General features: G+C 49.5%; 1 protein-coding gene across 3 annotated transcripts in view; it reads left to right on the forward strand.

The window, feature by feature from the left end:
* The window catches only part of SNCAIP (synuclein alpha interacting protein), a 449,424-nt gene that overhangs the window by 367,640 nt on the left and 69,159 nt on the right, over window positions 1–12,625 (forward strand). The window lies entirely within an intron of this gene.

Here is a 12,625-nt window from a genome sequence, read left to right on the forward strand (position 1 = left end):
CAGTAGTATATGCGCCTGGGTTACACAAGGAGAGAGCAGTAGTATATGTGCCTGGGTTACACTGGGAGAGAACAGTAGTATATGTGCCTGGGTAACACCAGGAGAGAACAGTAGTATATGTGCCTGGGTAACACCAGGAGAGAACAGTAGTATATGTGCCTGGGTTACACCAGGAGAGAGCAGTAGTATATGTGCCTGGGTTACACCGGGAGAGAGCAGTAGTATATGCGCCTGGGTTACACAAGGAGAGAGCAGTAGTATATGTGCCTGGGTTACACCAGGAAAGAGCAGCAGTATATGTGCCTGGGGGTATCCGGACTCCAGGTCGACAGCACAAAGGTCGACACACCTTAGGTCGACGCCCATTGGTCGATACACCTTATGTCGACATGGACAAAAGGTCGACATGAAAAAAGGTCGACATGATTTTTTCACGATTTTTTTTCTTTTTTTGAACCTTTTCATACTTAACGATCCACGTGGACTACGATTGGAACGGTAAAGTGTGCCGAGCGAAGCGGTAGCGGAGCAAAGGCACCATGCCCGAAGCATGGCGAGCGAAGCGAGCCATGCGAGGGGACGCGGTGCACTAATTGGGGTTCCCGGTCACTCTACGAAGAAAACGACACCAAAAAAACATCAAAAAACTCATGTCGACCCTTTTCCATGTCGACCTTGTTCCTGTCGACCTTTTGTCCATGTCGACCTTTTGTCCATGTCGACCTAAGGTGTGTCGACCAATTGGCGTCGACCTAAGGTGTGTCGACCTTTGTGCTGTCGACCCTCAGTCCCAGACCCGTGCCTGGGTTACACCAGAAGAGAACAGTAGTATATGTGCCTGGGTTACACCAGGAGAGAACAGCAGTATATGTGCTTGGGTGTGATTCCACACAGGGTGCTGAACTGACAGCTGTGTACCCAGCATATGCACAATTTCTCTGACGTCCTAGTGGATGCTGGGGACTCCGAAAGGACCATGGGGAATAGCGGCTCCGCAGGAGACTGGGCACAAAAGTAAAAGCTTTAGGACTACCTGGTGTGCACTGGCTCCTCCCCCTATGACCCTCCTCCAAGCCTCAGTTAGATTTTTGTGCCCGAACGAGAAGGGTGCTCACTAGGTGGCTCTCCTGAGCTGCTTAGTAAAAAAGTTTAAGTATAGGTTTTTTATTTTCAGTGAATCCTGCTGGCAACAGGTTCACTGCACCGAGGGACTAAGGGGAGAAGAAGCGAACTCACCTGCGTGCAGAGTGGATTGGGCTTCTTAGGCTACTGGACATTAGCTCCAGAGGGACGATCACAGGCCCAGCCATGGATGGGTCCCAGAGCCGCGCCGCCGGCCCCCTTACAGAGCCAAAAGACTGAAGAGGTCCGGAAAATCGGCGGCAGAAGACGTCCTGTCTTCAATAAGGTAGCGCACAGCACCGCAGCTGTGCGCCATTGCTCTCAGCACACTTCACACTCCGGTCACTGAGGGTGCAGCGCGCTGGGGGGGGGCGCCCTGAGACGCATAAAAACACCTTATATGGCAAAAAATACATCACATATAGCTCCTGGGCTATATGGATGCATTTAACCCCTGCCAATTTTTCCTTAAAAAAGCTGGAGAAAGGCCGCCGAGAAGGGGGCGGAGCCTATCTCCTCAGCACACTGGCGCCATTTTTCCTCACAGCTCCGTTGGAGGGAAGCTCCCTGACTCTCCCCTGCAGTCCTGCACTACAGAAACAGGGTAAAACAAGAGAGGGGGGGCACTAATTTGGCAGATAAATCTATACAGCAGCTATATAAGGGAAAAACACTTATAAGGTTATCCCTGTATATATATATATAGCGCTCTGGTGTGTGCTGGCAAACTCTCCCTCTGTCTCCCCAAAGGGCTAGTGGGGTCCTGTCCTCTATCAGAGCATTCCCTGTGTGTGTGCTGTGTGTCGGTACGTTGTGTCGACATGTATGAGGAGGAAAATGGTATGGAGGCGGAGCAATTGCCTGTAATAGTGATGTCACCCCCTAGGGAGTCGACACCTGACTGGATGGTCTTATGGAAGGAATTACGTGATAGTGTCAGCACTTTACAAAAGACTGTTGACGACATGAGACAGCCGGCAAATCAGTTATTACCTGTACAGGCGTCTCAAACACCGTCAGGGGCTCTAAAGCGCCCGTTACCTCAGATGGTCGACACAGACCCAGACACGGACACTGACTCCAGTGTCGACGGTGAGGAAACAAATGTATTTTCCAGTAGGGCCACACGTTACATGATCACGGCAATGAAGGAGGTTTTGAACATTTCTGATACTACAAGTACCACAAAAAAGGGTATTATGTGGGGTGTGAAAAAACTACCCGTAGTTTTTCCTGAATCAGATGAATTAAATGAGGTGTGTGATGAAGCGTGGGTTTCCCCCGATAAAAAACTGCTAATTTCTAAAAAATTATTGGCATTATACCCTTTCCCGCCAGAGGTTAGGGCGCGTTGGGAAACACCCCCTAGGGCAGATAAGGCGCTCACACGCTTATCAAAACAAGTGGCGTTACCGTCTCCTGATACGGCCGCCCTCAAGGAACCAGCTGATAGGAAGCTGGAAAATATCCTAAAAAGTATATACACACATACTGGTGTTATACTGCGACCAGCAATCGCCTCAGCCTGGATGTGCAGTGCTGGGGTGGCTTGGTCGGATTCCCTGACTGAAAATATTGATACCCTGGACAGGGACAGTATATTATTGACTATAGAGCATTTAAAGGATGCATTTCTATATATGCGAGATGCACAGAGGGATATTTGCACTCTGGCATCAAGAGTAAGTGCGCTGTCCATTTCTGCCAGAAGAGGGTTATGGACGCGACAGTGGTCAGGTGATGCGGATTCCAAACGGCATATGGAAGTATTGCCGTATAAAGGGGAGGAGTTATTTGGGGTCGGTCTATCGGACCTGGTGGCCACGGCAACGGCTGGGAAATCCACCTTTTTACCCCAGGTCACCTCTCAGCAGAAAAAGACACCGTCTTTTCAGGCTCAGTCCTTTCGTCCCCATAAGGGCAAGCGGGCAAAAGGCCACTCATATCTGCCCCGGGGCAGAGGAAGGGGAAAAAGACTGCAGCAGGCAGCCTCTTCCCAGGAACAGAAGCCCTCCCCCGCTTCTGCCAAGTCCTCAGCATGACGCTGGGGCCTTACAAGCGGACTCAGGCACGGTGGGGGCCCGTCTCAAGAATTTCAGCGCGCAGTGGGCTCACTCGCAAGTGGACCCCTGGATCCTGCAGGTAGTATCTCAGGGGTACAAATTGGAATTCGAGACGTCTCCCCCTCGCCGGTTCCTGAAGTCTGCTTTACCAATGTCTCCCTCCGACAGGGAGGCGGTATTGGAAGCCATTCACAAGCTGTATTCCCAGCAGGTGATAATCAAGGTACCCCACCTACAACAGGGAAAGGGGTATTATTCCACGCTGTTTGTGGTACCGAAGCCGGACGGCTCGGTGAGACCTATTTTAAATCTGAAATCCTTGAACACTTACATACAAAGGTTCAAATTCAAGATGGAGTCACTCAGAGCAGTGATAGCGAACCTGGAAGAAGGGGACTATATGGTGTCTCTGGACATCAAGGATGCTTACCTCCATGTCCCAATTTGCCCTTCTCACCAAGGGTACCTCAGGTTTGTGGTACAGAACTGTCACTATCAGTTTCAGACGCTGCCGTTTGGATTGTCCACGGCACCCCGGGTCTTTACCAAGGTAATGGCCGAAATGATGATTCTTCTTCGAAGAAAAGGCGTCTTAATTATCCCTTACTTGGACGATCTCCTGATAAGGGCAAGGTCCAGAGAACAGTTAGAGGTCGGAGTAGCACTATCTCAAGTAGTACTACGACAGCACGGGTGGATTCTAAATATTCCAAAATCGCAGCTGATTCCGACGACACGTCTGCTGTTCCTAGGGATGATTCTGGACACAGTCCAGAAAAAGGTGTTTCTCCCGGAGGAGAAAGCCAGGGAGTTATCCGACCTAGTCAGGAACCTCCTAAAACCAGGCCAAGTGTCAGTGCATCAATGCACAAGGGTCCTGGGAAAAATGGTGGCTTCTTACGAAGCGATTCCATTCGGCAGATTCCACGCAAGAACTTTTCAGTGGGATCTGCTGGACAAATGGTCCGGATCGCATCTTCAAATGCATCAGCGGATAACCCTGTCTCCAAGGACAAGGGTGTCTCTCCTGTGGTGGTTACAGAGTGCTCATCTTCTAGAGGGCCGCAGATTCGGCATTCAGGACTGGGTCCTGGTGACCACGGATGCCAGCCTGAGAGGCTGGGGAGCAGTCACACAGGGAAAAAATTTCCAGGGCTTGTGGTCAAGCATGGAAACGTCACTTCACATAAATATCCTGGAACTAAGGGCCATTTACAATGCCCTAAGTCAGGCAAGGCCTCTGCTTCAGGGTCAGCCGGTGTTGATCCAGTCGGACAACATCACAGCAGTCGCCCACGTAAACAGACAGGGCGGCACAAGAAGCAGGAGGGCAATGACGGAAGTGGCAAGGATTCTTCGCTGGGCGGAAAATCATGTGATAGCACTGTCAGCAGTGTTCATTCCGGGAGTGGACAACTGGGAAGCAGACTTCCTCAGCAGACACGACCTCCACCCGGGGGAGTGGGGACTTCACCCAGAAGTCTTCCACATGATTGTGAACCGTTGGGAAAAACCAAAGGTGGACATGATGGCGTCCCGCCTCAACAAAAAACTGGACAGATATTGCGCCAGGTCAAGGGACCCTCAGGCAATAGCTGTGGACGCTCTGGTAACACCGTGGGTGTACCAGTCAGTGTATGTGTTCCCTCCTCTGCCTCTCATACCCAAGGTACTGAGAATCATAAGAAGGAGAGGAGTAAGGACTATACTCGTGGCTCCGGATTGGCCAAGAAGGACTTGGTACCCGGAACTTCAAGAGATGCTCACGGAAGACCCGTGGCCTCTACCTCTAAGAAAGAACCTGCTCCAGCAGGGACCCTGTCTGTTCCAAGACTTACCGCGGCTGCGTTTGACGGCATGGCAGTTGAACGCCGGATCCTGAAGGAAAAAGGCATTCCAGATGAAGTCATCCCTACCCTGATCAAAGCCAGGAAGGATGTAACTGTGCAACATTATCACCGTATTTGGCGTAAATATGTTGCGTGGTGTGAGGCCAGGAAGGCCCCTACAGAGGAATTTCAACTGGGTCGTTTCCTGCATTTCCTGCAAACAGGACTGTCTATGGGCCTAAAATTAGGGTCCATTAAGGTTCAAATTTCGGCCCTGTCGATATTCTTCAAAAAAGAACTAGCTTCATTTCCTGAAGTTCAGACGTTTGTCAAGGGGGTACTGCATATACAGCCTCCTTTTGTGCCTCCAGTGGCACCTTGGGATCTCAATGTAGTTTTGGGGTTCCTAAAATCACATTGGTTTGAACCACTCACCACTGTGGACTTAAAATATCTCACATGGAAAGTGGTAATGCTGTTAGCCCTGGCTTCAGCCAGGCGTGTCTCAGAATTGGCGGCTTTATCCTATAAAAGCCCTTACCTAATTTTTCATACGGACAGGGCAGAATTGAGGACTCGTCCTCAATTTCTCCCTAAGGTGGTTTCAGCGTTTCACTTAAACCAGCCTATTGTGGTACCTGCGGCTACTAGGGACTTGGAGGATTCCAAGTTGCTGGACGTAGTCAGGGCCCTGAAAATATATGTTTCCAGGACGGCTGGAGTCAGAAAATCTGACTCGCTGTTTATCCTGTATGCACCCAACAAGCTGGGTGCTCCTGCTTCTAAGCAGACTATTGCTCGTTGGATTTGTAGTACAATTCAGCTTGCACATTCTGTGGCAGGCCTGCCACAGCCAAAATCTGTAAAAGCCCATTCCACACGGAAAGTGGGCTCATCTTGGGCGGCTGCCCGAGGGGTCTCGGCTTTTCAACTTTGCCGAGCAGCTACTTGGTCAGGGGCAAACACGTTTGCTAAATTCTACAAATTTGATACCCTGGCTGAGGAGGACCTGGAGTTCTCTCATTCGGTGCTGCAGAGTCATCCGCACTCTCCCGCCCGTTTGGGAGCTTTGGTATAATCCCCATGGTCCTTTCGGAGTCCCCAGCATCCACTAGGACGTCAGAGAAAATAAGAATTTACTTACCGATAATTCTATTTCTCATAGTCCGTAGTGGATGCTGGGCGCCCATCCCAAGTGCGGATTGTCTGCAATACTTGTACATAGTTATTGTTACAAAAATCGGGTTATTATTGTTGTGAGCCATCTTTTCAGAGGCTCCTCTGTTATCATGCTGTTAACTGGGTTCAGATCACAAGTTGTACGGTGTGATTGGTGTGGCTGGTATGAGTCTTACCCGGGATTCAAAATCCTTCCTTATTGTGTACGCTCGTCCGGGCACAGTATCCTAACTGAGGCTTGGAGGAGGGTCATAGGGGGAGGAGCCAGTGCACACCAGGTAGTCCTAAAGCTTTTACTTTTGTGCCCAGTCTCCTGCGGAGCAGCTATTCCCCATGGTCCTTTCGGAGTCCCCAGCATCCACTACGGACTATGAGAAATAGAATTATCGGTAAGTAAATTCTTATTTTCTGCTCAGATAACACTGACCAATGTTCCTAGCAAGCCATTTTTCAAAATGAATGTGTGTTAGATAAGGAAATGTGTACTCACAGGTCAAGCACCAGGGGCCACATGAGGTCTAGGCTGTCATGCCTGCTATAGTGAGGGGGCTAAAACACAAAAGGGGGAAAGAAAACTCCTTGGGTGGGGGCACAACTTATTTACTAATGTAAAGTCCTTTATTATAATCAGTTTAAAAAATACATATATTACTTTTATTGACAAACACCCTGGCTTGGTTAAGTTATTAATATAATTAAGATTTTTATATATAATAGTGGTCTCCACTCGGAAAAAAAATATACAATGAAATTCCAAAATGGTTGTGATAGCTTGTGTGACACTACAGTGTTCAGTCAGTCACCATCTTGAGAAATCACAGATACACAAGTATAGTTTTGCGAGAAAACGGTTTTAAACAATTACACATATTTGCAGGAATATTCCTATTAGGAAAAACCCTAAAGCATCTTTTGGGATCCACACTCTTATACAGTAATTCCAATAAACCTCCACATATTCCAAAAATCTGTAAATACCTAAAATTGCCATTAGATGTAAATAGTTGCACATTTACCCAAACACATAATTATGATAATCGACATTATAGGTAAACATTGTATTTCAGGCAGAGTATTCAAGAATATGTGGTAATATAAGTATTGACCTCTCCAAGGTTATATACTGCAACCAGTGATTAAAGCTGTTGCCAAATGTATCACCTTTCTGAAGCAAAGTTTCAATAAACAAAAAACAGTGTGTCTCTTTGTGCCTCTCAGTGAGGTCAAGAGCAGACACTACAGGCAGATTGAAACTAGTGATTGTTAATCAGTATCAGTTAAGGGTGCTGGTTACATGGTTTCCCACTTTGCTTAAAGAAGTGCAGTTTGAAAAAAGACCCAGAAAGGGGATGGTGAGTAGCTACTGTTGTACATGTGTCATATGCATTGAAGTAAAATGAGCGCACTCAGAACCCCGTCTGGTGAATATAACAGCATAGACAGACTGGCTGAGAGGGAATTTTGCAGGGATGCAGTCAATATACCGGCTATTGGGATCCCGGCGTTCAGGAAGCTGTTGCTGTAATCCTGACAGACAGTAAATTACCGACGACCGGAATCCTGACAAATGCTCGGTATTCCCACACTATTGGTGGGTCCACCCTACCAACCGAGTGGGAACAGAACCTGTGGCGAGCGCAGCAAGCCCGCAAGGGGACTCGCTCTCGGGACTCCGTCAGACGGGATGCTGCTGTCAGTATAGTGACAGCCAGCATCCTGCCCGCCGGGATATCATGTGTTCCTTTTGCAGGGTAAGCGGTGCATACTGAACTGCAAAGTACAGACTGCTTCTGCTGTCGTAAACACCCGTTGTGGGGTTTCGGTGTCTTCTGGTGAGAGAGCAGTGAGTGGATACTTGGTGGATCTGATACACACGGGTCCCCCTGTGTGCACATCTCATGTGTGCTTTATATAAAAAAATATGCTTTTTTTGGAAGTACTGTACATTTCTTTTGCGGTTTATTCCCATTTTACTTCCAACTGTGCATCAGCCTCAATACGCACATAAACCACCCTACTCCAGATTATAATTCTGATAAATTTCAGACTCCTGAATTAGCAACCTTGACTTTTTCATATATATATTTTTTTAGTCTGTTTTTGTTTTTATTGAAACACAGAATGAAATTACTAAAATTAGGCAGCCCACTCCCAAGCCAGTAACATCTGATATGACAAGTGATGCACCCACATTGTGCTCAATAAATACTGGGGGTAATTCCAAGTTGATCGCAGCAGGAAATTTTTTAGCAATTGGGCAAAACCATGGCCCTCATTCCGAGTTGATCGCTCGCAAGGCGATTTTAGCAGAGTTACACACGCTAAGCCGCCGTCTACTGGGAGTGAATCTTAGCTTCTTAAAATTGCGACCGATGTATTCGCAATATTGCGATTACTAACTACTTAGCAGTTTCAGAGTAGCTTCAGACTTACTCTGCCTGTGCGATCAGTTCAGTGCTTGTCGTTCCTGTTTTGACGTCACAAACACACCCAGCGTTCGCCCAGACACTCCCCCGTTTCCCCGGCCACTCCTGCGTTTTTTCCGGAAACGGTAGCGTTTTTTCCCGCACGCCCATAAAACGGCCTGTTTCCGCCCAGTAACACCCATTTCCTGTCAATCACATTACGATCGCCGGAGCGATGAAAAAGCAGTGAGTAAAAATACTATCTCCATTGTAAAATTACTTGGCGCAGTCGCAGTGCGAATATTGCGCATGCGTACTAAGCGGAATTTCACTGCGATGCGATGAAAAATACCGAGCGATCAACTCGGAATGAGGGCCCATGTGCACTGCAGGGGGGGCAGATATAACATTTGCAGAGAGAGTTAGATTTGGGTGTGGTGTGTTCAATCTGCAATCTAATTTGCAGTGTAAAAATAAAGCAGTCAGTATTGACCCTGCACAGAAATAAAATAACCCACCCAAATCTAGCTCTCTCTGCAAATGTTATATCTGCCACACCTGCAGTTCACATGGTTTTGCCCAATTGCTAACTTTCTTGCTGCTGCGATCAACTCAGAATTACCCCCACTGTGTGGATAATGGTGACACCATTTCTTACTGTATCTGCAATATAAGCATGGCTAAAGCCATATGAAACAAGGAAGCTGATTTACTACACAAATTATTCCTGACATGGACAGATGTCACAAAGTGATGCTGATAATAGGAGGTGGAAGAGCAAAGGGACAGTCTGAGATAAAAGGCCTGCGCTAGAGTGTTTGCCGCCCACCTGCAAACTGTAAATTTGCGCTCTCTGTCCCATACTTTGTAAAGGAACAGCACGCTCCAAAGGTGCGCACCGCATAAATGGTGTGTCGTCGCACAAGGAAGGGGCATGGCCACACAGTAATACCCCCAATTCAAATTTCTCCACACAGTATCACAATCTTATACACATTACTCCTCACATAGGGGGTCATTCAAGTCACCATTGGCGCAAAGTACCGATGTCCGGTAGGACAAGTTCTGTGTGTGTACAAATGGGTCCTGCAGCATAGGACGCAGGCCGGCATCAGACTGTCATTAATTGACAGTCTGATGCCGTTTCGGGGGAGGAGGCGGCGACGGAAAAAACAGATACACGTTGCCACCATTTAGGGGGTGGGAAGAGACAAAGCATCTTCATCGTAGGATGGAGATTTCTGGCCTCTGTGACGGATGGCTTGCACGGCACCATGGTGGGATCTTTCATCCGATGCTGTGTCCTAGCACGCAGCTTAGATCAGTAGTGCAGCAGGAGACATCTGCATGTACTAGATGCCTACTGCTGCATTTACATACAGAGCTATTACAGCTATCACAGTAGTAGTACCCTTTATACACATAATTCCCACAGTAGGAAAATAAGGGAGAGAGACACAGAGAGGTGCAGCGTAGTGTGGTTAGGGGAGAAAGGAGTGACAAGCGGTGCACAGAGGGATCGGGTGGGAGGTGGTGTGATGGAACAGGGGATGAAGCTGTTAAGGAAAGAGCTCAGAGAATACAGAAAGGTACAGATTGGAGAAGGGGGAAGAAAAAGAAGCTTTTAAAAAGGAATGGGAAAGTTTTCCTATCTGTGCCAGTGGGGCCTCAGCTACTAGAAGGCTGCTGTAGCAGGAAAAAAAATCCTATCTCTAGCAGCAGCAGCAGCGGGGGATTGGCGCTGAAGCGCCATGATGCTGCTGCCTGTCATATAGCTTGACAGGCACAGTAGTAGTGAATAGCAGCAGAGTGGGGGAGTGTGATACGCTTTGCCGGCAGTCTCTATGCAGGTGATCAGAAGACCGACTGCGGCATCCTGATGGAGAGAATCCCAACAGAGGCTAGGCAAGTAAACTTACCCTCACCCAATATCCCCCTAACCCTTCTTACCCTGCAGCCTAATCCTAACCCTCCCAGGGGGTGCCTAAACCTAACCCCCCTCCCCCGTGGCCTACACTAACAGTGCCCGCACACTTACATTCGGGATGCCGGGTGTTGGGATTCCGGCGTCGGTATTTTGTCCGATGTCAGTATTCCAGCACCGGTCTTCTGCCTGCGTGACGGGATTCTGACTGCTAGCTTCCCGACTGCATTCTGAGTGGGGATAGTTCCTCTCCAGCTAGGAGCCTGAGTGCATTGCGCTGACCATGCCTACAGGGTCTGTAAATAAAATAAACGTTTTTTGGTATGTGCTGTGTGAGTTGCTTTATGTGCTCCATCCTGTGTCAGGGATGCCAGGCTTCAAGAACACAAATCAAGGAGTTGGGTAGATTTTAGACAGAACACACAGGGGCAAACGCAGGATTTGTGAAAGGGGGTTTCCAAAGAGGGAGAGGATGACAGGGAGACATTGAGTGACAGGGTAATAGAGGGTATCAGGGAGACATTGGGTGATAGGAAGAGGGAGACAGAGAGATAATGGGTGACAGGAAGAGGGTGACAAGAAGATAGTGGGTGACAGGGAGATAGTGGGTGACAGGGTGAGGGTGACAGGGAGATAGTGGGTGACAGGAAGAGGGTAACAGGGAGATAGTGGGTGAATGGGGAGGCAGTGTATGAAAGCTGTGAGGTGGCTACAAGGAGTGATAATTGTAAGCTTACTTACTTCTGGGGCCGGGTGTGAGATGGGCTTGCTCTCTCTGTAGGCAGGGACCAGGCTGTTCCTTCTATCTGCCTGGCCTCAATCATCACCCTTGTGGCACCGGCTCCCATCAGCATCAGTCTGTCAGTCCCCTGCAGTCACTCAGGAGGCAGAGGGTAGCAGTCTCCAGGGTCCTTAGTCATGGTGCACCGTAACGGTGTAGTAATGAGTCCAGGGGCAGATTGGTGCTATAAGTGGCCCTGGAAAAATTTCTGGGAGTGGCCTTACATGGGCAGTGACAGGGAGACATTGGGTGTCAGAGAGAGGGTGACAGAGAGATAGTGGGGGACAGGGAGGGAGACATAGGGTAACACCCACTCTCTCCCTGGAGCCAACACCCTAACTGCAGCCTGATCCTATCCCCACCCTAACTCCAGCATTACCCTAACCGCAGTCTAATCCTAACCCCAACCCTAACTGCAGCCTCATACTAACCCCACCCTAACTGCAGTTTTACCCTAACCACAATCTAATCCTAACCCTACCCTAAATGCAGCCTAATCTTAATCCCACCCTAACTGCAGTTTTACCCCACTCGCGGTCTAATCCTAACCCCCACCATAACTGCAGTCTACCCCTAACTGGTGGTGGGGGGGGGGGGTGATAGGGGATGCTGTGGATAGAGGGGTTATAGCTGTGAGGGTAGAGAGCAGGAAAGGGGAACTAATGTGGGTGATGCAGGGCAAAGGTGCCATGGATGGGGGGATGGGGGCTGGCGTTTGGAGCTGTGAGGGGAGGAGAGGGAATTCTTTGTGTGGGTGGGGGGGGGGAGACGGGGTCGGATGGGTGCCTTGGTTCTGTTTATGGAAGTTTGGAGCTGTGAGGGGAGTGAGCGTTGGAGAGGGGAACCTGTGTGGGGGAGGAGGGGGGTTGGAGCTGTGAGGTAACAGAGAGGAGAGGGGAATCTGTGCAGGGGAGTGTGGGACTGGAAAGAGAAGCCTGTGGGGTGGGGGTAGGGGTGCCGCGGATGGGGGGTGGGTAGGAGCAGTAGAGGAAGCACCAAGGACTTGAGAGAGAAGCCTGTGGGGTGGGGGGGTCGGAGGTGCCGCAGAGGGGGATGGGTAGGAGCAATGGAGGGAGCACAAAGGACTGGAGAGAGAAGCCTGTGCGGGGGAAGGGTGGGGGGTCGGAGGTGCCGCAGAGGGGTGGTGGGTAGGAGCAGTAGAGGGAGCACTAAGGACTGGAGAGAGAAGCCTCTGTGGGGGAAGGGTGGGGGGGTCGGAGGGTCGGAGGTGCCGCAGAGGGGTGGTGGATACGAGCAGTGGAAGGAGCACCAAGGACTGGAGAGAGAAGCCTGTGCAGGTGTAGGGGGTCGGAGGTGCCACG

Source organism: Pseudophryne corroboree, chromosome 1 (genome assembly GCF_028390025.1).
Source record: "Pseudophryne corroboree isolate aPseCor3 chromosome 1, aPseCor3.hap2, whole genome shotgun sequence".
In the NCBI taxonomy this organism is placed as follows: domain Eukaryota; kingdom Metazoa; phylum Chordata; class Amphibia; order Anura; family Myobatrachidae; genus Pseudophryne; species Pseudophryne corroboree.